Source organism: Chiloscyllium plagiosum, unplaced genomic scaffold, assembly GCF_037043375.1.
Source record: "Chiloscyllium plagiosum isolate Xiang-an unplaced genomic scaffold, Cpla_swu_hap1 HiC_scaffold_42, whole genome shotgun sequence".
NCBI classification, from domain to species: domain Eukaryota; kingdom Metazoa; phylum Chordata; class Chondrichthyes; order Orectolobiformes; family Hemiscylliidae; genus Chiloscyllium; species Chiloscyllium plagiosum.
In genome coordinates this window covers 31195523-31201703 of record NW_028270180.1, presented here as the reverse complement: position 1 = coordinate 31201703, position 6181 = coordinate 31195523, and positions in this window count along the sequence as shown.

Genomic DNA, 6181 nt, shown 5'->3' with positions numbered 1-6181 from the left:
TGTGTTTGCAAAGCCCTCTTTAGTCTTGCTCGATTGAGAACTCAAAAGCAGACAGGCTATTTGTTGGCAGTTTTATTACATCAATTAGTTACATTAACCAATGGGACTGGTAGATGCTGTAAACAAAGCTAATACTTTAGTTTTATCCCAAATCTATTAAAGGTTTTAATGAAAAGAAGTAAGATTTTTAATTATGTGCAGAGAATGTATAGTGATGCATGGGACATCACCATTGCTTGAAGACACTAACTTTCTGACAAGAAAGAACAAGACTACATGGTGGAAAATCTATTTCCTACTGTGAAATAACCTGGCAGGTTAATCCTGGGCAAACTCCTGCTGTTAATTTTATACTGATTTTTTTTTGGGCAAATGGAATGGAAACTATAAGTTAATATTGTCTACCACCACAACAACTACACTTCATGAATGGCAAAATGTAAATTCTCTCTTTGCAATACAGAAAGAACTATATGTTATAACAAAATGGTTGGTTAGTCTTTGGTGAGAGGAACATCTGAACCTTCTCGATCACATTTAAATTCTATTTTACAGCAACAGACAAATATAGAGGTCATCTTTTCTTGCACTTCTTTGATAGCTGAGTTGATCCTTTATGATCAGTGGCACTTAAATAGATTTTGCGAAAATTATGGAGGAGGTGGAGTGCGTGGGTGGTGTCCCGAACGTAGGTGGGGAGTTCTTGGACTAAGGGGGACAGGACCGTGTCGAGGTATGCGGAGAGGAGTTCGGTGGGGCAGGAGCAGGCTGAGACAATGGGTTGGCCGGGGCAGTCAGGTTTGTGGATTTTGGGCAGGCGGTAGAAACGGGCAGTGCGGGGTTGTGGGACTATGAGGTTGGAGGCGGTGGATGGGAGATCCCCTGAGGTGATGAGGTTCTGGATGGTCTGGGAGATGATGGTTTGGTGGTGGGAGATGGGGTCATGGTCAAGGGGGCAGTAGAAGGAGATGTCCGCAAGCTGGCATTTGGCCTCAGCGGTGTAAAGGTCGGTGCGCCAAACTACTACCGCGCCTCCCTTGTCTGCTGGTTTGATAGTGAGATTGGGGTTGGAACGGAGGGAGTGGAGGGCTGCACGTTCCGAGGGTGAGAGGTTGGAGTGGGTGAGAGGGGTGGAGAGGTTGAGGCGGTCAATGTTGCGGCAGCAGTTGGCTATGAAGAGATCGAGGGCGGGTCAGAGGCCAGCACGGGGTGTCCAGGTGGATGGGGTGTGTTGGAGGTGGGAGAAGGGGGCGTCAGGGGGTGGGCAAGAATGCTGGTTGAAGTAGGAGGCGCAGAGGCGAAGACGGAAGAATTGTTCGATGTCACGCCACATGTTGAACTCGTTAATCCGAGAAAACGGGCTTATGCCCGAAACGTCGATTCTCCTGTTCCCTGGATTAGATTAGATTAGATTACTTTACAGTGTGGAAACAGGCCCTTCGGCCCAACAAGTCCACACCGACCCGCCGAAGCGTAACCCACCCATACCCCTACATTTACCTCTTACCTAACACTACGGGCAATTTAGCATGGCCAATTCACCTGACCTGCACATCTTTGGACTGTGGGAGGAAACTGGAGCACCCGGAGGAAACCCACGCAGACACGGGGAGAACGTGCAAACTCCACACAGTCAGTCGCCTGAGACGGGAATTGAACCCGGGTCAGGATGCTGCCTGACCTGCTGCGCTTTTCCAGCAACACATTTTCAGCTCTGATCTCCAGTCCTCACTTTCTCCACTTAAATAGATGTCCATAGCCACGCAGGAGTGAATAAGTAATTTACACCTGTCAGTTTCTGGTACTTTGGGTAGTCAGTATTTCAGCCCTGGTTAATCCACTGCAAATTTGTAAACTCAGCAAATTAATATAGACAAATTTGTAGATGTGAAGATCTATTGTCTGGAATGTTGCAATTCCTAAAGTGATCAAGATTCAACCAACATCACAGACATCAATCTGTGTGTATCCAGATGGCTTAAGGCTACCATTCCCACTTTGGGAACCTAAAGCTTAATGGCTTTAGTCGTTGGCTGCGAAATACTTTTAGATGTCAGAAGGTTATTAACATAACCTTATAAAACATGCATTCTTTTCTTATCAAGTTCAATTTCGTGCAACGTTTCATTAAGAGTTGCCTCTGGCTTCCCCCTTTTATGTTAACACAATGCTCTAGGGAAGGCTCACAAAATAACACTTTTAACCATTAATCTGAAGTCTAAGAGCATGATGCCAATCTTCATAGATCTCCCTGCCCTGGCAATGAACAGGAGCCATAAACCCAAAGGCTATGGTGCCTGCCCACGCCCTAAAGCATTTACATTTCCTGGCACAGACCCACTTCCAGCTGGGCCACTTCCAATACTAGAAAACAGGCAGGAAACAGCTACAAACACAAATGCTTTTCCTGTTTGAAAGAAAATATACATTAAATAAAAACCTAGATGGAGGTCAGAAAATAGTTCAATGATGGGAAGGCAACCACATCTTCAGCAAATCAAACAGGAGAGCAACACAAGGTGAATCAAATGCCAGCTGTAGCCTTTTGATTTGGTGAGGATGTTACCAACTGAGCTTTGTTCAAAGTCACTGCTGAAATTTGAGTTTAAAATCTAGATTGATACTCCGGTCTGGTACTGTTTGTTGTGGAGGTAGGAGTATCTTTCAACTGTGATGTTAATTCCAACTCAGGAAGGTGTAAAAATTCCATGGCAGCGGAGGTCTCTAATGTCTTGGTCAAAAATACATCCTTCAGTCAACATTGTACATTAACAGATTATCTAATCCTGGCTGGGTGCTGTGCAGAAACTGGCTGCTATATTTCCTGCATCACAGAAGTGACACTTCCAAACAAACTTCCCTGGCTGGAAGTAAAGCAAAATCTGAAATAGAAAAACAAAAAAAAAAAATGCTAGAGAAACTCAATAGGTCTGGCAGCATCTGTGGAGACAGAAACAGACTTAACATTTTGAGTCCAGTACAATTCTCCCAGGGAACTCACTTTCACTGTTGTCAAGCACTTTGAGATATGCTGAGTTTGTGAAAGGCACTGTATGTTTCTTATTATTTGATACAACTGATTGTATTAACGAGGAACTGAGAGGCAGCCAACCATCAGACCAAATCTTAGGAACCTAATTAACCCCTGCTCTCTATCCTAGCTCAGGGAGACAGAACCTTGCTTTGGAGTTGCAACAGTGCGCAATATGGGCAGAGTTAGAACAAGAATGATCAATTTAATGAAAGCCAATGTCTTATCAAACTAGATAATTCAGACTGGAGTATAATTATTGTTATTACACTAATTTGGATTTGCAACAAGTCAATTTGTTTTCACATAATAAAAGACAAGATGCCTTTGAGCAGAAATCAGTTCATGACTACTACTTATCAAAACAGAGGTTGGCTGGTGATTTGAGGCAGTCGAAATGTGCCTTATCCAATCAATTACACCAAACGCAACCCATGCAGTGCAGTGAGATTGGCTCATTACCCCAAGCTTCAATTTTTCCATGACAGATAGTGTTTTCAGGAAGAACTTTTATCCAAACTAAAATAATGAGCACAACCGCTTCCAAGTGCGTGCATGCAATTACTGAATCTGTTTATAAGACGTCTGGTCGTACATTATTTACTCCTGATCTACCAGCCCTCTGAGAAAACATTCTGAGCCACAGGCACAAGCACACTGCTGGAGCCCACACTCCAGTTTCGTTGCCAGATGCATTTCTGTTTCTGGAAAGTCTGCAGCCAGTTGAGAATCACAGAGAATAAATGACTTAAGTAGTAGCCAACCATTAATTTGCCTCCTCAATAAAAGTTCTTCAATGCTGTTTCAGCTGTCAACAGATGCCAACTAGAAATACAAGGCAGCACTGGGTCTCTAGACACAGCACCCTTTAATCTACCAGGCACCTAATGGAAACATTTAAGGAATATCGTCAGGTAATCCTGTCACCTTGTAAATCTTCAGTTAATCCACAATTAGAACATTGTGTTCATACCCAGGAGATGGAGGAGAGGAATCAGAATGACTCAGGAGATGAGGAATTGGTTCGAGGATTAATAACGTAATAATGTTGGAAAAGAGAAGGAGGTCAGGGCACTAGAGTTGCTGATTTTAGGATTTAAACAGTTAGGCAACATCAACCATCACCTGTTTCACCACATCCAAAGCTGCAGAGTGGAGGGACACAACTCGTGTCTGAACTAAATCAGCAGAAATGTTACACTGAACAAGTAAACAACATATGGAACAGGTCTCTAATGACATGGAAATAGTTAGCATTGATTAAGCAGATTTTTTGAGAAAAGAATGTTTTGGGTCAGTCTTAAACATTTGGAGACAAGTAAATAAGTTTTAGGAGCTGGAAATGTGTTGCTGGAAAAGCGCAGCAGGTCAGGCAGCATCCAGGGAACAGGAGAATCGACGTTTCGGGCATAAGCCCTTCTTCAGGAATGGCTTATGCCCGAAACGTCGATTCTCCTGTTCCCTGGATGCTGCCTGACCTGCTGCGCTTTTCCAGCAACACATTTCCAGCTCTGATCTCCAGCATCTGCAGACCTCACTTTCTCCTCCAATAAGTTTTAGGAGGCTGTTTTCTTTCACAAAGGTGTTTCTTGTGACATTGTGAGATTTGTTGTAGATCAATTGATAAGTTTTAACTAACAACTCCATCTTTCTACTTGTCCTTGTATAATGTTACAAGCAAAATACAGGTGAACCAGATTTTGGGAACAACTTAAATGAAAACAAAAAAATTTTAAAAAGGACCAACACAGATTCATAAATTAATCAATATGCAACGTCTAGAGTTTTATGCTGCATTTAAAAGTGAATTTAGTTAAAATTACAAAGACATGTTAAGGCCTTTCTGGCTGAAGGTGAACACAGGTGATTCAGTCTTGAGTTATGCACTAATGTGTTGGGCTCCCTCATCTTTGAGAATAGAGATAACTCCTTCTGGGAGTTAGTGAGAGACATGCCTTAAGCCAACAAATACCACAATCCAGAAACTGTAAAACAATTCTCTCCTTAAGAGTGCTGCCTTGATGTTCTTGCAACTTGACTCCTTAAAAACATCTCTAGTAGGCCAACATTTCTTGCATGCCCTCAAAAAAGGTAGTGGTGAGCTGTCTCAAACTATGTACACTGGTGTCACAGTGCCGTCAGGAAGGGAGTTCCAGAGTTTTAACTTAATGGCAGTGAAATCAGGACAGCACGTCACTTAAGGGAACTTGCAGAATGTGGGGTTCCCATGCATTTGCTGCCTATGTTCTTTAACTGATAGAGCCAAAGGACAGATCAGAGTATTGCAGGGGCTCATTTAAGTGGGAAGAGTAAAAATGAATGCAGTGGTCATGGGGGACAGGGCTGAATTTTCTCAGACCCGACTGATATGGTTGGCTAAGAGTCAGTTGGATAAATATGTTGAGATTGGAAAAATTAGAGTCACGCAAGGTTTGGAGCAAGCTGGGAATCCCATTAACGATCAGTGAGATGCACATTTGCATGCATGTATGTCTCATTAGTACCTAATCTTAGAACATAGAACATAGAACAATACAGCACAGAACCGGCCCTTCGGCCCACGATGTTGTGCCGAACTTCTAACCTAGATTAAGTACCCATCCATGTACCTATCCAAATGCCGCTTAAAGGTCGCCAATGATTCCGACTCTACCCAGAGAGTGGTGGGGGCATGGAATGCGCTGCCCGTGGGAGTGGTAAAGAACCCACCCCTGACATCTCCCTATACCTTCCACCCTTCACCTTAAATTTATGCCCCTTGTAACACTCTGTTGTACCCGGGGAAAAAGTTTCTGACTGTCTACTCTATCTATTCCTCTGATCATCTTATAAACCTCTATCAAGTCACCCCTCATCCTTCGCCGTTCCAACGAGAAAAGGCCGAGAACTCTCAACCTATCCTCGTACGACTTCCTCTCCATTCCAGGCAACATCCTGGTAAATCTTCTCTGCACCCTCTCCAAAGCTTCCACATCTTTCCTAAAGTGAGGCGACCAGAACTGCACACAGTACTCCAACTGTGGCCTAACCAAAGTCCTGTACAGCTGCAACATCACTTCACGACTCTTGAATTCAATCCCTCTGCTAATGAACGATAATACTCCATAGGCCTTCTTACAAACTCTATCCACCTGAGTGGCAACCTTCAAA